The sequence below is a fragment of the Panthera leo genome, chromosome B1 (assembly GCF_018350215.1).
Source record: "Panthera leo isolate Ple1 chromosome B1, P.leo_Ple1_pat1.1, whole genome shotgun sequence".
Classification (NCBI taxonomy): Eukaryota; Metazoa; Chordata; class Mammalia; order Carnivora; family Felidae; genus Panthera; species Panthera leo.
The window spans coordinates 37,422,816-37,442,334 of record NC_056682.1 but is presented as its reverse complement, the minus strand read 5'-3'; the positions used below and the strand labels follow the sequence as shown (position 1 = coordinate 37,442,334).

The following is a 19,519-nucleotide window of genomic DNA, read 5'->3' as shown; positions in this document are numbered from 1 at the left end:
CAGAGAGGTGGATGCACAGCCCACCCTGTGTGCATTCCTTAACACCCTCTCCTGACTTTACATCTAGTCATCACTGGGGCTTTATCTCTTCACAAGCAGGGACCCTGAATCCTACTTGCCTCATGCTCCCTTTGTTGCCTGCACAGGGCTGGACATGGCAGCCCAATAGATGCTCAGTGTTATGGGCTGAAAGCTTCTGTCCCCTCAGATTCATATGTTGAAGCCCTAAGCCCCAATGTGATGGTATTTGGAGGTGGGGCCTGTGGAGGCAATTAGGTTTAGATGAGGTCATGAGGATAGGGCCTGCATGATGGGATTAGTGTTTTTTTAAAAGGAAGAGACCAGAACCTTATTTCTCCACCACATGAAGGCACAGCAAGAAGGTAGCTATCTGCAAGCCAAGAAGTGGCCTCTCACCAGATACTATATCTGCCAGCAACTTGATCTTAGACTACCCAGCCCTCTCAACTGTGAGAAATTAACATTTATTGTTCAAGCTACCTGCTTTATGGTATTTTGTTATAGCAGGTCAAACAAAGACACTCAGTAGGAAGAAGAAGGCCAGAAGCTAAATCTATAAACTTTCCAACCTACACTTTCCCTCCTTCCTTACCTTCTACTCTTTTCCTTCCTGACTCTAAAGAGTGTTCCTGAGCTTGCCTGTTCTTGACTCTGCCCCCTACTTGGCAGAGTGGTGTTACCTTTAGGATGGGGCTGGCAGGGTGGTTTCAGAAAAATGGCTTCAGCAGTGCTCCCAGAATGCAGTGCAGAGTTGGAGCAGAAGACCTGCTCCTCTCCCTCAGGCCTCTAGAGCCAGGCTATCACCAGCAGGATGAAGTTTCCTCCACTCGCCTACTCCTGGAAAGACCCTCATTGGTGACGGGGGAGCCAGACTGGTGTGCCTCAGCTCCCACCTCTCTCTGTCCCCAGGACTTGGTCTTGACTCCTCTACTTCCATTTCAGCCTCCAAGCTCTTTCCTCCTTTCTACACTTGATCTTAGCCGAAAGGCCAAGAAGCGATCTTCCCTCCTTTCTAAAGAGAGAAACTGTCCCTGTTGGCAGAGCCCTGTGCAGAGTTCCCTCCCCAACAGAGCTGAGGTATTCTTCAGTTTCCACCTCACTGAAGAATCAGAAACTGGATGCTGTCAGGAGTCTCCTCTGAAAAGGCTGATTCCAGCCTCCCATGGCTCAAGAAGAAGGTGGCCACTGCCCAGGAAAGGCTGTGGGGAGATAGTTTACCAACATTACCATTGCCTCTGGCCAGAGGTAGGTGCCCAAGTTGAAATAGCAGAGTCGAGATCCCTTAGATGTCAATCTGGAGGACATAGTTCCTCTTAACCTCCCATTTGTTAGGTTTGGATGAAGGACTATACATACATGATCTGGAGTAATCTGTACCCCAGATGCAGAAAATGAGGTCTCAGGTTTTATATCTAGCAAGGGGCAATGCCTGGCTTTGAACCCAGACTGCCATCAACAGAGCTTTAGCCACACACACCATCTGTTTACCCCTAGTGGTACTGATGCTCTGTAGACCTTAACACCAGCCAGTGTTTCTCCTGCTCCCTTGCCCAACCTTCTCCCCACAGGCTTACCTGCTCCTCCAGACCTCATCCTAACTCTGCCCCCTGCCCCTTCCTCCTGCTTCACCTCCTTCTATACTCTGGGTTCAGTCTGTAATCCTTGTTAGTCCTTTGCAGCCCTAATCTTGGACTAACACTGTAGCCTCTCCAAGCTTCCATTCCTACCTGTAAATTGGAGCTAACAGTAGTACCTACTGCACAAAGTTTCTGTATATATCGAGTGAGATTTTATTTGTAAAGGAAGTGGGACATATTTGAGAGATTAGTAAATGGCAGCTATGTTTGTCTTTTTGTTTTTTAACATATAGAACTTTGTGACTGAAAGCATTTTTGTGCTCTAATTCTAGACTCAAATTCTTCATATATTTTTCTCCAACATTGCTGTTCTCTAGGCTCTACTTCTTTTCTTTCATTATCTAAAGAACTGGGACATTTCCATTTAGGGCCTTTAGAGATTAGATATTTTTTAAACATGGGTAAACATGTATCGATTTTTTTTGTAGAAATTGTTCTTAAAGTGCTTAGAAATCACTAACAAATAGATAGTAAAGTCACTGAGGATGCCAGAGGTATCCTTGGGGCCTACCATAGAGCCTTGCCCAGAAGAACTCAGTACATTAAAGGAAAGGAGCAGATAGTCAGAAGCACAGGTATGAATAGGGGGGAGCAGACAAAACCCCTTAAGCTGGTGATGGGGTGTTTTTAGCTAGAGACATCTCCTCATTCCCCTGCATGTTCTCTGAGTCACAGCCAGCTAACAGCAGCCTGGCCCCAGGGTGTAGATGAAATCAGATACCTCTGTCTTCCCCAGAGGCATTTCTGTGGGTCTCTGGCCCTAAAATACTCTTGGGCTGAAGCAGGTGATGTTGGCCTATCCTGTCTCTTGCTGTTACTGCTAGGCCCACACTTTCTGCCACCTCCTGAAACAGGAGCACCTATGGGGAGGGCTTTTCACCTGAGTCCATGGAGCGGCTAGAGGAAGAAGAGAGAGTGGGAGAATCTAAGGGATGATGTCAACTCAGTGGCTTGGAACAAGGGGAGTAAACATGAAGCAGCACAGAGGCTGGTCTGCACCATGAAATGTCCACTCTTGCACTGGATCTGGTGCATACTGAGCACTCTGTGGTACTGTGGCAAAAGAAACCTTCATAGACACCAGTCGTAGAAACAAGACTCTACCTTCTACTAGTACCTTTATATGACTCAATGTGGAAATATATATGCCTGTAAAGAGTGAGATCCCAAGAGCCCTTTCTGGTCAACAAGAGAAGTGGCTGATCCCTGGGGTCCTCCTGCCACTGTGTCCCTGAAGACTCCAATCCTGAATGCCTGAGAAGTGCTGTGCATCCAGCACAGGTCTGGGCAAAGCAGGGAAATGGCGCTTCAATTAGACCAGATCCCAGAAATCCCACTTGCCTCCTTGTTCCTGTTTTGGAGCTGCTCCAGGGCCAGGAAATAGAGCAAGGTCCTCAGTAGCTGGCAGAAAAGGTATGAGGAACAGAGAAAGAGGAGAGTTCTTGGTTTGTGTCGCCAACCCTTCATCCTGTTTTCCTATCCTGGGACACACCTCTCTAGGGCCCCACTGAGTGCAGACATTTTAAGTAGGGACCTCAACATAGCACCATTATTTTTGACCCTTGGCAGGCTTTCCTGAAACCAATTTATGCTGATGAGAGTAAGGCCTAATTCCAGGCTGCCTTGTGTCTCTCTAACAGGTTCCACATCTCTCATCAGCTTCTGAATCCATGAAGTGCAGTCAAGTGGGAGTTTATAGCTGCTGTCTCAGGGACTGTGCCCAGGGCAGGCCTTTGAACTCTGTCTTTCTCTGAAGACAGGAGGTTCCCACTGCTGTCTAATGGGGGAGGGCAGAGGCTGCTGGAGGGAAGTCCTGTGGATGCCTTTGTTCATGGACAGCTCTTTAAGATCTGTTCAAGCTGTCCTGGCCCTAGAATCAGATGGCCCTGCAACTGAGCTAACAACCTCTCTCCCAGATGTTTCTAAAAGCCATGAGAGCCTCTTGTCACTGGAGGCACTGCCTTCTCCCCAACAGATACCAACATACTAGAATGGAGAAATTGCTAGACTCTGAAGATGTAGGTTCTAAAGTCAGATCAGAGACCTAATAGCTGTGTGCTTGTGCCATGGAAGAAACCACCTCAACTTTCTGTACCATGCCATCAAAGTGGAGAAGTTTCCCCTGCTTAAAAAAACACACACACACAAAGAAAAAAGAAAAATAAAAAGCAGAGAAGGAGCTGAGAAGGCAGGTGTAAGGTGCACTAAATGCCAGACTGCTCATTTCACATGGGAGGGTTCATGTATCTGTCCCTGGTATAGAATGTGTGTCAAAACAGCAGCAGCTTTGATTTGGTCCACCCAGGCTGCCTGCCCCATATTGTTAATGATGCTATTTAGGCAGAATAATGTTGCTCTAATTTCCTAAGACAGAGGTGGACTTTTCAGCTTTTCATTCTCCTATGTGAGACTTGGCCAAACTTGGGCCTTCTTTCATCTGTTCATCTCCCAATGAACTAAATGCAGAGAGAAGTTTCATTTGATTTGTTTTTCTTTCTCCCCTTTTCCTGACCTTATATGCTACATAATCCAGAAAATGACCCAGATGGAGAAGGCACTGGCTTTGAAGCAAGAGGCAGGAGGAAAAAATAAAGAGGTACAGTATAAAATCCTTGTATCCAGCCGATCACCCTGGGGAGAAATCTTTCTCCCCTAACTCCATTCCACACATGCTCCAGATGGTGTTATGGAGTCTTCTTGAGGGCAGAGGGAAAATCCAGTGGCCCTTCAGGGTCTCTGAGCCCTCCCGTCCCTTGCCTCCTGTCCTCCACACATTTGGCATAAGCCAATGTGAGCAAGAGATCTACTTCAACACTGAATCTCTGCCTCAGGACATTCAATGATGCCACACTCATCTGTTGTACATAATTTCATTAACCAATTTTAATTTAGTCAAATTGACAATGTAGTTAGAGAACCAGAGTGACAAAGGTGGAAGTGTTTCACCCCCTCTCCCGTATTGTTTTTAGTTATGACTGTCTCTTTGTGCCAGAGTAAGCAAATAAGAGAGCAGTTGTGAGGAGGCACTTGGGTGGGTCAGCTGACTGAGCTCAGGTCATGATCTCATGGTCCGTGAGTTCAAGCCTCACATAGGGCTCTAGGCTGTCAGCACAGAGCCCACTTCAGATCCTCTGTCTCTCTCTCTACCCCTCTCCCATTTATGCTCTCTCTCTCTCAAAAATAAATAAACATTGGGGCATGTGGGTGGCACAGCCAGTTAAGCTTTTGGTTTCAGCTCAGGTCACGATCTCACGGTTTGTGGGATTGAGCCCCACATTGGGCCCGCATTGATAGTGCAGAGCCTGCTTGGGATTCTCTCTTTCTCTCTCTCTCTCTCTCTCTCTCCCTCTTTCTCTGCCCCTCTCCCACTCATGCTCTCTCTCAAAATAAATAAATAAACTTAATAAATAAATAAACATTAAAACAAACAAACAAACAAAAAAATAAAGCATTAAAAAAAAGAGAGAGGGGGCACCTGGGTGGCTCAGTCAGTTAAGCGTCCAACTTCAGCTCAGGTCATGATCTCACGGTTTGTGAGTTTGAGGCCTGCATCGGGCTCTGTGCTGACAGCTCAGAGCCTGGAGTCTGCTTCGGATTCTGTGTCTCCCTCTCTCTCTCTCTGTCCCTTTCCCGCTCACACACTCTCTAGATAAACGTTAAAGAGAGAGAGAGAGAGAGAGAGAGAGAGAGAGAGAGAGAGAGAGAAAGGAGAGAGACAGGGCGTAGTTGTCATGCAGTATTGGCTGACTCCAAAGTTTCCCCTTCCTGATATCCTGGACATGTCTATATGAAGGGCTCATGGCCTTCTTGGATGGACATCTTAGTCTCATGCTGGCCTTCCTTCCATTGGCTGAGAGGAAGGAGATGAGGCTAACAGAAATAGAGCTCCTACTATGTTTCATGTGCCTTTACTTATATTGGGTCATGTAATTTTCACAAAAATTCTACCTAGGACACAATACATTTTATAGATGAGAAAGCAGGCTCAGAGAGGCTAAGTGACTTGCCTGATGCCATACAGCTGTTAGGTAGCAGAGTCAAACACTGCCAAAAACAATGTTTTTTCTGCTTTCCACTCCCAAACTTGCCTTAAGGGTTGACAAGCATGAAAAAACCCAAGCCTCACTTGTGGGGCTCACCTGCTCTACCGGGGCCGTAGGTTGCCATCCAGGTGAGGATGAACTTCTCTGGAGACTAAAGGCATATGGCATGAGCTGAAGTGTTTCCTGAGGAAAGACTCACTGGAGGCTGGAGATGTCACAGGACACTGCCATGGCCTTATCCTCCCTTGGTTAGTCAGGCTTCTAGAAAACACAAGGGAAGCTCCTGGGCAAGTAGAAGAAGATAGGGAATGATGTTCTGAGATCTTGGGAGCTGTGGGCAGGAGGACCCCTGGAACCCAGTTCTGAGATTGAAGAAGGTCCTTACTTGACCATATCTGACTCTCTGAGCACTGGAATGGACATCTGCCTCCTGGCTGAGAATCTCTCCCAATGTGACATCAACTCTCTGGGTGGTTAGCAGAGCTCAGCGGCACCCACAGCCTTCTCATTTTGTTCAGATTTGGTTTAAATTGGGCACATATGAGACACAAACAGCAAACTTGATTTTCATTTTGGAAAGGTGACAACTGGTCACAACTGAGACTGGCATAGTAAACCTTCACTATCACATTAGATGGGAGCTTCTCAGAGCTCTTGGAACAACGAAAAAGGCAAAAGAAAAGAAGGAAATCAAACATCTGAAGACCCCAGAAAAATAAGGAGGAATACAGGAGAGAAAAATGGAGGCTGTGGAAGTCCATTCAGTGGAAGTCCAGGGACTCCCTTGACTTGGGTGGGGAGAGACCCACAAAGACTGAGAATATCCCATTATTGACAAGGACATATGTCTTCTGGGGCAAACCTGCCTAACACTAAAGATTTGAGGATCTAATGAATTCTATTGGCCCTTCCATCTTTGTCCACAGTTAGCAGCAGGTTAATGTAAAGAGTCTGAAGTGGGAGCACCAATCCTAGTTCTGCAACTAACCAGCTGTGGGACCCTGAACAAGTTCCTCCCCAGTCTGGGCCTCCATGCCTTCATCTGTTTAAAAAAACAAAAACAAAACAAAACAAAACAGAGCAAAACAAAAAGGCTCCTGTGATTCTGTCTAGGTCTAAAGCAGTGCAAAGCAAGGTGTTACCCATGTATCTTCTTATAAATAAGTTCCTAGACTAGGAACTTTCCTCTCCTTGAGCCTTAGCTACCCTACATTTCCAGGCAGTGGGAGATCTCTGGGAACATGTGCTATCAATCAGGAGATAGGAAGGAGGAAAGAAAGTCATTCTACTAAATAATGTTATTTCTAGAAAGAAGTCTCTCCAACCCCAAATCTATTCTATTCTCCATTGCTGGATTAACTTCTTAAAACCAAGGTTTACTATAAGCCACTGTCTACCTATTACTTGTCATTTACCACTGCCTACTAAATAACAAGCAAACTCCCAAGGGGTGCACAAGGTCCTTCTCAATCTGATTCAACCTGCTTTTGTTTCCCCACAACCTATTGTCCCCTATCTTTGCCACCCTCCCTCCATCTCTTAAAATCACACCGAGGAGTGTCTGAGTGGCTCAATAAGTTGAGTGTCTAGCTCTTATTTCAGCTCAGGTCATGATCTCACAGTTCATGGGGTCGAGCCCCACCAGGGGCTCTGTGTTGACAGCATGGAGTCTGTTTGGGATTCTCTCTCTCCCTCTCTCTCTCTCTGCCCCTCCCCTGCTCATGTTCTCTCTCTCTCAAAATAAATAAATAAACAAACAAACAAATAAATAAATATTAAAAAAATAAAATCACACCCAGATCACAGGGTGCTTCTCAACTTCTATATCTTCCATGAAGACTTTTTAGACTAGTTTAGCTTTTTATAGGGATATTTTCTAATGCATCTGTTGTCTCCCCTAATACCAAGGCTGTCTGGAACAGTCTCTGTCTCATTTGTGGGTCCTGCCAGGAGCTGGTAGAGTGCTTGATATGAACCTAGTATATGCAACTTTAAGAGAATGCAACTAAAATAGAAAAAAATGGGTCCAGGGACCCAGAGCAGGAGTTCTTGGAGGTGAGTAAAGACAGCAACTTGGGGAAGAAGGTTTTGGATGGAGTTGGAGGAGTGGATAGCATAGAATTTAAGGATCCTTTCAACTCTGATATTTTGTGTTTCTCTGAAGAACACTGGACATTTCTTCAACACAGACTCTTTAGTTTCCTGATAAATCTTGGAGCCTTGGGTTTGGAGGTCCTGTCTGTAGCAAGAGCTACCCACTCCAAGCCAGTGCAATGCCTCTGAGCAGGGCAGTTGCAGACCCATGGAGGGGAGAAGTGCAGGCAGCTGGGAGCAGACAGCTCCCTTAAGTGGAGCACTGCCTTTTTAGTGCAGGTGGAGGCTGCGGCTCTGCCTGGTGGCTTTTGCTTTCCCCACCTGCCTGCAGTTCAGTTTGCCTGCTGGTGCCACTGTGGTATTGGGGCTGGAGGAGGTTGTCTCCTCAAGATGTGAGCACAGTCTAATCCTACCCAGCCTCCTCCACATGTGCACTGCTGAGATGCACTTCAATGGGAAAGAGAAGAAGAGAGCTGAAGCTAGAATGTCTTAAGGTTGCAATAAATATGGGAGGTTCTCTGAGTGCTTAAAGGGTCCTTCTGAAATCCTCTGGCCTCTGACCTTGCTGCTGAGGTGGCCAGGGCAGATCCAGCACAGGCATCCTCCAGACACTCCGGTCAGACTCCCTCTTAGTGATCAGCAGAAGGTAAAGAGCAACCTCAGGGCTCATTCCCCCAGACTTCCATCCCTTGACAAGCTCAGTTAATTCCCCATTGTTTCTGCCTCCCTAGCTGTGTGGTGGCTTCTGTTCTCAGGGTTTTTTTCATTATCTTCATGGATAAGAGGGTGGGAGGGAAGGAACCAAGGTTGGGGGATCCATCAGGTTCCAGGCCAGCTTGTGTTGGTACTGTATTCCCCTTCCAACCTCTGCTTGGGAGACCAAATGTATGTTATCAGTGACTCAGAGAACCTTCTGTCAAGGTCACTCTGTTCTGCCTGATGCTATCTCTGCTGTCTGACATGAGAACTGATTCTGTTCTCCACCTCCTACCAGCCTCAGTGCAATCCTGGGCACTGGATGAGCCAACAAAGAGTGCCCCATCTGTTGGCTGGAGATCATGTAGAGTCTCGCTATACCAGGACAGAAAGTCTTTAAGTTTCTGCTTCCCTAGCTGGTCGGTTCCTGTGTGGTATAACCCTTTCTCTCCCTGAAGCTTCCTTGAAAGCTGAGAGAGAACCAGCCTTGAAAGTTCCCCTGTTATTCCTTCTTTTCTTGCCTGCCTGGGTTTTCAAACTCTGTGGCCCTTGGGCACCACAGGGAGATCTGAGAAGGATCTGAGAAGGAAGGGCCACTGTAGGCCTTACCATTACCCTCAGCCATTTGAGTCTGAACCTTAAGTGAATTCAGAACCTGGTGCTCTACATGTGAGGCATGGCATATTTTCCTTTCAAGGGATTTATAATCTAGGCAGGGAGGAAGGATAGAGAAGCTAAATACTAATACATGGGAACAGATGCTCAATGGGTGTGACAGTACATATTGCAAATTTAAGGAAAAGGGAGCCAATAGGGGGCGGTCTTTCTTCCATAGCTGATGTCCTTTATTCCCTCTAGACCAAGCAGGTGCAGCCCCTCAGTAGTGAGCATACCCCTCGTGTCTCCTCCTATTGAGCCAGGACACACTCACCTATTGCTCACCACCCCACCATCTAGAGTTATTGGAGTTCCTGGGGAAAGGTGCTGGCAAACCCAAGCTTTGTTTCACTGCCTCCTTAGCTTTCTCTTGCCTCCTTCCCTTGCATGCCTATACTCAATTCTCTCTTCAGCAGGAATATAATGTTCAGCTGCTTTACACCCACTCTCTGAATGCTGCCAGCGAATAATGACTAAGGTGGTGGGTGGAAGTACAGCAAGTTGAGACCAATTTAGCAGTCCAGGATGCCAGGAGGAGGGTGATTTAGCAGCAAATGGCTTTGCAACTGCAAGGAGAGTGAAGATGCCCCCAAAGCCAACAGGCCAGTGAGCCAAGTGCACAGCCCCACCCTGGTGCCTCAGGCAGGGATTGCCTCAGCCACCTGGCAGTCTATGCATTGCAGTTACATTCATGCAAAGGACAGGGTCTGTCCTTCAACATCAATTGATTTCCAGAACAATGCCCATCTTCACCCCTGATCTCAACTCCACTTTGACACTTTTGAGGGGTCTGTGTCCTTGTGTACCCCTTAGTCTGAGAGTCTCACCTAGATTTATCCCTCTTCTGGTGGATGCTATGGCCTGGGAACTTCTGCAGCTCTGAAGGGCTGATGGCAATTCAAAAGACTGCTCTGGGCATGGCAGAAATTGAGGTTCTGTGGCATCAAGGAGGGGTGCTGCCAAGTACACTTTAGATAATGCCATGGAGAGACCAACCCAAGTAGACACAGGTGTGGATCTTCCAGGTCCTGCCATCTGGGAATGTCTGAGGATTCATGCTATGGGATGTGACTGTGAGTGTGGATATCAGAGGAGAGCATGTCTCAGTGGGAGAGATGAATGAATGAATTTGGGGTGTGTGTGTGTGTGTGTGTGTGTGTGTCTGCCTGCTAGCAGTCATCCTTAAGGCAGTTATCTTCTCCCACAGTGATTAACTGACTTGGAAGCAATTCTGTGGGTGATCTGTATAGGGCAGCTCCTTACTGCCTCTGTTCCAGGTACTGGACAAAACCCACATCACGTCTGTTTAGACACCAATTTTGCCTGTCACTTAATAAGAAAAATCACCACTCTACTGGATTGATTAGAACAATTAGTTTTAGCTGATAGCTAACACACATACACCCTCACATTCTGTCTGCCATCAGGCCTAATGATAGGGTGGTAATAGCCTTGGACTGGGGGTCAGGAAAACTGAGTTCAAATCCCAGCATTCCACTTAAAATTTTCGGTGAGCTCCTTCACCTCTGATCAGCTCATTGAGTTTTCCCATATGTCCAACTGTGGAAGATATCTTCTTACAGGGTTGATGATGATTATACTAACAACACCATCACCAGCAACATTAATATCCCTTTTCAAGTGGACAGTCCTGTACAAATAAAAAGGGCTGTTAAAATTATTATTATAGGAAGCCTAGGGATGATGATAGGCCGTCAAGTAGAAGTTGATGTCTGTCAGGAAGCAACAGAGTAACAGAAGCAGGATGGAGATTGCAGACACAGGGACAGCTTTGCCAAACGGCAGTTAGCCTGAAGCTCAATGCGACCATGCTTGATTTTTGACACATCCCCACCCACTTCTCTAAATACTTGGAGAAGGGGATCCAAAGTGATTCTTCACACTCATTTTGCTGAAGGCAGTTGTTAGAGGTGAGTTACCTCATATCTTTCATTTCCCAGCTCTGTCTGCTCTCAGTGTCTTCCTGAGTTGCATGGAAGGAGGAAACAGGCTCCCACCAGGATTCCCCTTGGGAATAAAAGCTCCATCTCCTCAGGTCTCAGCTTGCATCTTGAAACTATAACCTTGCTGCTGCTATGTCTACTCTTTTTACACATTCCTGAAGCTCAACTTCAAGGTTTAGTTCATGACCACCTCTTGCCTGGTGTCTTTGAGATCACCTCCCTCATGCTGTGCAGCTGCCATGTTCAAAGTTAGTACAATCCAATTTTCAATGTACTTGTCATTGATTCATGTGTTCTGGTTCTTCTTTTCAATTTTCATCACAATTTTTATTCTCAAGGCATTATTGAAACATTTCTTAAAATCCCCCAACTCCCTGGTACCTTGCATGGATAAAATCTTTAATAAATAGTGAAATGCAGTTTTAGGAAAACTAAAATAATCTCAGACCTCTGAGAAGGCATGTGGCAACCTTTGAGAAATAATAGGGTTGTGTAAAGGGTATGGGAAGGGAGTCACCAGACTGTAATCATGTGACCTTGGACAAATCATGACCAGATTACTTCCCCAAACATGGTAGCAATTCACACTCCCAACAGCAGCTTATGAGTGTCTATTTTAGATCAGTGGTTTTCAAACTGTAGCAGCATAAAGATCTATTCAAAAGCTACCTCTGAGTCCTACCACTTAAATTACCTAAAGATTCCCCAGACAGCTAGATACTACTTTGTTGGCAAACTCCTAGAAACACCCCATCATTGCCCTGGAACCACTGTCCTCCTGGGGTTCCAAATGCACAATTTTAAAACCTCAATTCTAGACCCTAGCAACTCCCGCTTATATATATTTGTGGGTTGACTGAACCTGACATAGAGTGCCTATGTTGGAAGGGTGGCTGGGAGCTAGATTTTCCTTAGGTTTCCAAACTGGAGTCAGGAACTGAGATGGAGGAGCCCTGTCTAGGCAGCGGCCCTGAAGGAGGTGACCCAATAATAAAGGCAGGAAAGCAGAGGCCACACCAACGAAGTGTGTCCATGCAGTAACCTGCTATTGGAAAAATGCTCCCTGCCAATGGTCTCTGACAGTTCTTTTTCTTCCCATTACTTTATTAAACAAGCATTTATTAAGGGCCTAATCAAAGTAGCCACAAACTATACTCTGAGTTAGGCATTCACGACACTATCTCTGCCTCTAAGAACTTAGCAGGCTCTTCAGGACCAGTGAGTAAATGCCAGGATAGCATGGAAGAACTCAGAGGAAGCCATGTGACCCAGAGAAACTCAGGGAAAGGAGAGGGGAAGTTTTCTTGAAGGTGTTTATTCTCATGGTTAAAACCAGAATTGCAAGTGGGAGCTTGTTAGGTGGAGGTAGAGGGAGAGGGACAGGGCAAGAATATTTTGCAGAGAGGAAACATGTATTTCTATTTTTAAAGCAGAAGAATATGGAAAGAGCCAGGGCAGGGGTGCCTGAGTGGCTCAGTTGGTTAAGCGTCTGACTGAGGCTCAGGTCATGATCTTGTGGTCTGTGAGTTCAAGCCCCATGTCGTGCTCTGTGCTGACAGCTCAGACCCTAGAGCCTGCTTCAGATTCTGTATCTCCCTTTCTCTCTGCCCCTTCCCCACTCATGCTCTCTGTCTCAAAAATAAACAAACATTAAAAAAAAAAAAGTAAAAAAAAAATAGCCAGGGCTGAGCTGAGCAGAGTTCAATTCCTTGCTCCTCCATTTTCTACCCTAGCTACGTTATTAATTTCCTGGTCTAATAATCATACACCCTGCAGGGCTGTGCTGAGGATTAAATGAGATAATGCATAACAAGTACTGTGCACATAGTATACTCAGTGAATGTTAACTATTGCCCATTACACCGACTATAAGCTGGTTAACCATAGGTTTGCCTTCATTACCTTATTCATCTTCGTAGCCTCACTGCCTGGCCCAAAGCCTTGCATTTTGTAGGTATCCAATGAATATTTATTAAGTGAATGCTGAATAAGTACAAAGGCATATAAATAAATTTTCAGGATTAGAAAGCCATTTTTTATATGGCTGGAGCCCATCTACCTCTTTGTCCAGACAGACAGACATAGGCAAACGCATGGCTTCTCAAGACTGCATGGCAAATCTTTCCCTCACATACTCCCAAAGCATTGGGTCTCCCAAAACACACCTTTGACAGCAACTATTTCACACACATCTACTGTGGCACACACAGACAGGAGGCTCCTCCTGCAGACACAAATGCACATGCTGGATTGTTAAAGCAGGTTTTACTTCATGAAGTGCACAGAGGCTGCCATAAATGTTAAATAACAACCATCTCAAATGTCCCATCCTCCTTCTTGCTCTCACATAGACACTTTTGAGAGACAACCTTTTTTTCTCCACCTGGGTTTTTTCTCACCTCATGAAGAGTGAATGTCCACACTCACATCTTCTCAGCTGAGAGTTTATCCTTTGACTTCCTAACTTTGCTCCCATTAGCAGTGGACCTCAGGGAAATCCCTGCCCCTCTCATGCCTCAGTTTCTTCACTGGTAAAACAGAGAATTAACAATGCCTCATGCCAACCTGGTAGTTACATTGTGAGGATAAAGGAGATAACAAATGAGATAACGTCTGTGATGTGCAGAAAGCACCTCAGAAGAAAGGCACTGGATAAATATAAGGTGTAAATGCCACACCTGATTAGTGTGTATGCCTCTGCCCACAGATTTCCACCCACACACTCTGCTCTCCTCCACCCTTGAACACAAACACCCTTCCTGCCTGTAAATGCAGTCTCAAATACCCATTTTCATGTATGTACAAATATATACACACTTTCAACACCTGTATTTTCTGCAGAATGCCCACAGAAAATTATTTTTGAACTTAGAGGAAGCTCAGGTTACAAACTCTAGCTCCTACCTACAGAATCACTTCAAGGGTACCTGGTGCTGGAAGAATTGCCAAGCAGACGGCTCACCTCTCTGTGGCTGGGCTGCTCAGCTCCCATGACTGCAATTAGGCTGCACTACCAGCAGAGCAGGAGACCCTTTATCTGGTACAGCTCTTGCCAAGAGCTCTCCAGAACTCAATGCCTCCACACTAGTTTGCCAGCATCCAAGACCCAAGATCAGGGCTGATGGCTGCAGGAGGGTGTGGATGGAATGGGAGAGGAGGGACCCAGGAACTTTAGATGCTTAGATCCCTAACACTCTTTGTTCCTGGGGAACTGAGTGCTCTGAAGCTAACAAGTCTCAAGCACTTTCCTAGGCCTGACATACTTGTGGGTGAGAAGAACACTCATTTTCTCCACAGTTTACTCCTTTCCACTCGGAGCACGAAGGAGAAAGCTCACCTGGCTTGTGGTGTTTTGGTGCCTGTTGCTGCTGAGTTGTATGCTCTGAAAGATGGAGTTAAGTATGTTGAAGGGTGTGGTGGGGGGTGTAGGGAGTGGGGGGCTGGCTGCCTATGGTGGGTGAAAAAAAGAAGTGAATGTAGTATGTGTGGGTGTGGAACTGTGCGTGTGTTAATTTGGCTAAATGGCAACTCAAGGACTGATCCTGGTGACCCACAACTCCAGGGTGCCACTTACCTTCATTCATTAACCCCCTCTCTACCCACCTGAGCCCCTGTGACATATTCCTTCAGTGAAACATTACAAACCTAACTGTATCGCATCCCTGCCACCCTGTGAGTGCAGACACAGCCCATCTCCATAGTTCCAGAAGTCAAAGTGCAGTGACCGGACCCCAGCTGTCAGACCCTCTGTCTAGGACCTGGCCCCCTCAGGGCTCACGCACACTCCCCTTTTCCTCATCTCAGACATCACTTAATATCCATCAAGATCAGATTCGGGGCTTGGAGTAGATAAAACCAGTCTCCGGGAGACCGAGACAAAGACAGAGGACAGACGCAGCATCCTTTTCTCCAGACTGGGACCAGAACAGCAGCACCCACCCCGGCAGAGGGAGAGACCCTGACAGTTACATGCAGAGACAAAGACACCTAGACAGAATCTGACATAGACAAAGACCGACGGACGCACGGACGCACTGGCACGCCGTGGGGAGTGCAGTTTCCCTGGGAGCCCTGGTGCGGGTGCCGCGGCTGCAGACACTTCTCAGGAGCGACCCCTCGTCCACCGCACCTTACCTGCCCCGTTGAGCCTCGGACTGACTTGAGAATTTTTTTTCAGTGTGTTTCGCAGTGTGTTCCCGGTTGTCTTAGCAGAGCTGCCGGCCGAGCGGGTCCCGCGGCGCCGCCACAACTCGCGGCTCTGGCTAGCTGGACCAGGCGGGCAGAGAAAGTTTCGGCCTCCCCGCGCGTCCGCCGCCCGCCAGCTCTCCGCGCGCCGGCCACCGCGCGCGGTCCCGGAGCCGAAGGCGGGGCGGGGCGGGGCGGGGCGGAGTGGGGCGGGGCCAGCGCCGGCACCGCTCATTGGCTGGGGCGGGGCCTGCAGCCTCTCACTTGCGGCTCGGCGGCCTTTGTTCACCGCTGACAGCTGGGGCTGCTCTAGACCTCTGGGCTCCTTGGCGTCCGCCGTCCGCCGTCCCCCATCTCTCAGCTCTCACTTCCAGCAGACCCCGCCGGGCGGCCCTGAGTCTTTCTCTCCACCCACCCCTCCACCCCGCCCTTCCCTTTCTCCTACTGTTCTATATTGTTCTTTTCCCTTCATTTTTTTTTTCCTTTTATTGTGTGCACTCCGTTCTTATTCCTTCCGGTTTCCTTTATCCATTCCTTCGCTTTCTCCTTTTTCCCGTATTCCTCTCCTTCTTTATCACCCCTTCTAGTTACTCGCCAGTTTCCTTTCTCCAGCACGGTCTCCCTACAGCAACCCCCAAATCCCGCAAAAAGGTTGGATTTCTAGGTTCAAAGAGGGACCCGCAGCTTTGGTGAAGGGCATTGCTTCACCCTGCTAGGACTATAGACTGGAGGCCGGAGCACTGGCACTCCCACTCCTAAGACATTTCAAAGACAAACTTTTTCAGCTTCCTCGCGGGGACTCTGTTTCAGGTGATAGCTGAGGCCTATTTCAAGTTTATAGCTTTAATTCTCACCCAGTGCATTTTTAACGCTATCATTTTCTCTACCACTCCCACTTTTAACTTCTAGCAATTGAGCTAGGAAGGAAACCCAATTTACAAGCTTTGGTAGGACAAAAGACCAGTTAAATGGGGTGCTGGGTGTGGCATGAAGCTCTGATCCTGAGAGTTCACCCAGGCTAATCCGCTAAAACCACGAATAGCTCTACCCAGGGAATGCCATCTTCAGCCAAAAGAGGTGTGTATGTGTGGAGGAGGGAAGATGGAGATGGCTAATCTCTGATTATAAGTAGAGTGGGGAAAGACAGCCCTAACAGAAGCAACATCATTTTGTTTCAGCCACCCCACTGCTCAAAACTTTGTAAGAGATCCTTACTACTTCTGAAAACCCCTACTCTCAATCCCAGGCTTCCTGGAAGGCAATACAACATAGAGTTTAAGAGCACAGACAGGCTCTGCTAATTGTCTTCTCTGCATCCCTGAGCTAGAGCATTAACTTCCTTATATCTCAGTTTTTTTTGTTTTTGTTTTTGTTTTTGTTTTTGTTTTTTGTTTTTTGCGTTTATGAAATGGGGGTAACAATTCCTGGAATGTAAACTTTCTGAGGGCAGGGACTTGTTCTCTTTTGTTCTTTTGGTCTGCTCTGTTTACAGATGTATCCTCAATACCTAAAACTTGGGTAGCATATAGTAGTCATTCAATAACTGCTTGTTAAATGAACCAATTCCTAGTTCATAGGTTTGCTATGAGGATTAAATAAGAATCCTTGGCATGTGATAAGTACATACACACGGTAGCTATTACAAATAACATTACAACTTTTTTGAATCAACTCCAAAGGCTATTCAGCCTTCTCTAAACATCACCTCTTCTTTTTCACCTCTGTGTATACTTGTCACTCAGTTTGAGAAGTCTTTCTCTACTTGTCAGAATTTGAGACCTAAAACACAATCCTTATTTATCCCTTCTTCTATCATCTCAGTCAAAATGACAGTTCCTTTCTCTAAAGCTCCATGCTTCTTGTGTCCCATTCACTGACACAGCATATGTAAGCTTGCTTGCATGGCGGCTGTTACTGCAGGTCTGTCTTTCTCTAGACCATGAACTATGTAGAGTCGGGGACTTGGTGTGCTCCCTCACAGGTGGGAGTTTCTCAGAAACATTTGCTGAGTGGTTTAATATAAACCAAACATCTCAGCACTTAAAAAAAAAAAAAGGTATTATCTTGGAAGGTAGAATAAGGGATCAGGTTGGCTTCAGACTTCAGTCAAACTAATTTTTGTGTTTTTAGATGTGAAATTCCATGGAAGGGGAAAAAAGTCCTGGAAGTCTGTTTCTCATTCTGGCCCTACAGTTACTACTTAAATGCTCTTGGATAAGCCACATCCTTGACTAGTCCTCAGTTTCTTCATCTGTAGTAGTTTGGATGAGACTCTTTAAGGGCATTCATCCAGCACTGACATAGTGTGACTCTCTGATAGAGACCTTCTAGGGAGAATATAAAGCATGATGTGTAGCGCTCTTATAATGACTGAGTTAGGCAAAGGGTATGGGCAGTGTGTTGGTGTGTTGGTAGAACCAGGATACAGTATGAAATAACAGAAATGCCCTGTGCAAGGGATGCTTCAAAGATAGAATGGGGTGCATTGAAAGTGGGGGTGGAAGTAAGGAAACAGAATAAGGGGAGGAGAGCTGCCATGGTAGTGTGTGTGTGTGTGTGTGTGTGTGTGTGTGTTCCTAAAAGCCTCAGGAATGTGGTCTCCAGAAGCAGAAAGCCATAATTAGCTCCCTGATTCAGCTGTTGGGTATGGTAACACAATGACTTGCTGTGTCTGCCCCTGACACCCCTGTTGGGATTCTCGATGTGGCTCCTCTTCCTTTTTCTGGTGAAGGGGCACTGCCCTAACTGGGCCCCAGGTGTCCCATCTGGACCTCTGCATCCTTCAGGCTCTCCTTTGCCTGAGCTTAGTCTGGAAAGATGGGTCACAAAGCATTTTTTTTGTAAAAAATTCCCTACCCTCCTCATCTGTTCACCACCTAAGATTCAAGTAGTTTGCCATTCCGGCTTCTATCTTTAGGATCTCAGACTGATCACATAGGACCAGGCCCATGGACCAGTTAATCTAACAGCCTCTCTGGACTAGATACACCTCTGCCTTTCTCAATGTACTTTCACCTATTACAACTTAAATAATTTCCATCTTGTCTGTGTGTTCAATTCTTCTGTAAACTTCTCATTCAAAAGACTATATCCTTCTTGTTCAACATTGAATGCCCAGTACATTGTTGGTATACAGAAAGCACTCAGAAATATTTGAATGAGGTCTATAGAGGGGGGAAAGATGATATTTTAGAAAGAGAAATGGACTCAAATACAAAAGAATCACATCTAGTCCCACTTCTTCACATGTGTGGTCTTCTTAAAACCTTACTGAGACTGTTTTGCTCATTGGTAAAATGGGCTTATTAACATTATCCTCACCTGTCTTGTGGCAATGATGCAAAAATGAAAAGAATTAGTGAAGTTTAAGGTGGAAAGAAAAGCAAAACATGTAAAATAGTTGTTTAATATTATTTCAAGTCTAAAATTCCAGATACTTATGTTAGACAGTAAGAAAAGCTGACTATAGGGGCGCCTGGTAGGCTCAGTGGGTGGAGCATGTGACTCTTGATCTCAGGGTTGTGAGTTTGAGCCTTATGTTAGGTGTGGAGATTACTTTAAAAAAATAAAAATCTTAAAAAAAAAAAGAGCTGACTATATTTAACTGAGGTTGGGTAATCTCCAAAAGTAGATGAGAAAATATAGTGCTAGATCACTGAGTCACTACTGCATCTATATCCAAGCTACCCAGGAAAGTACAGGAAGGCTGATTTTTCTGAAAGCCAATCTAATGCCTCTTGACCTGGAAGGATGCCCCACCAGTGTCCTGTCTCCCTCCATGATTGGGGGGTGGGGGAAACAGTTCCCCTGGAATTTTCCAGATGTTTAGTTCTTATAACCAGAATTTACATTCCTTCCCTGTTTGTCCCTGGACACCTTGTACCTCTTATCCCTGAACTTTAGTAAACTCTTATTTGCATTGGGAGGAACATCTATTCCTTGACTTCTCTGGGTGTTATGAAGACAAATAGGATAAAATGCGAGTAATGCTTTTCCTTTCCTAGAAAGTACTAAATGACTCCAAGAAATTGTTAATCATTATCATCAGGAGGATTATCATGTAGAACTTCATTCTGAGTACTTAATCTGTATTCAGGAGACCAGGGAAGTTGCAGAGGGAACAAACACCTTTAGGAGCCCTAGGGAGAACATGCTGATGTTAGAATTCCTATCAAATGAAGACTTATTTACACTTGCATGCTCAAGTTATCTCAAGAAGTTT

The 19,519-nt window shown here is 46.1% G+C and overlaps 1 protein-coding gene across 1 annotated transcript in view; it reads right to left on the bottom strand.

The window, feature by feature from the left end:
• Window positions 1-15,408, bottom strand: part of LZTS1 (leucine zipper tumor suppressor 1) — a 49,932-nt gene extending 34,524 nt beyond the window's left edge. Inside the window, exon 1 of the mRNA XM_042934665.1 lies at window positions 15,247-15,408. The gene's annotated coding sequence lies outside the window, so the exon portion shown is untranslated. The remainder of the gene's footprint in view (window positions 1-15,246) is intronic.
• Window positions 15,409-19,519: the final 4,111 nt, after the last annotated feature.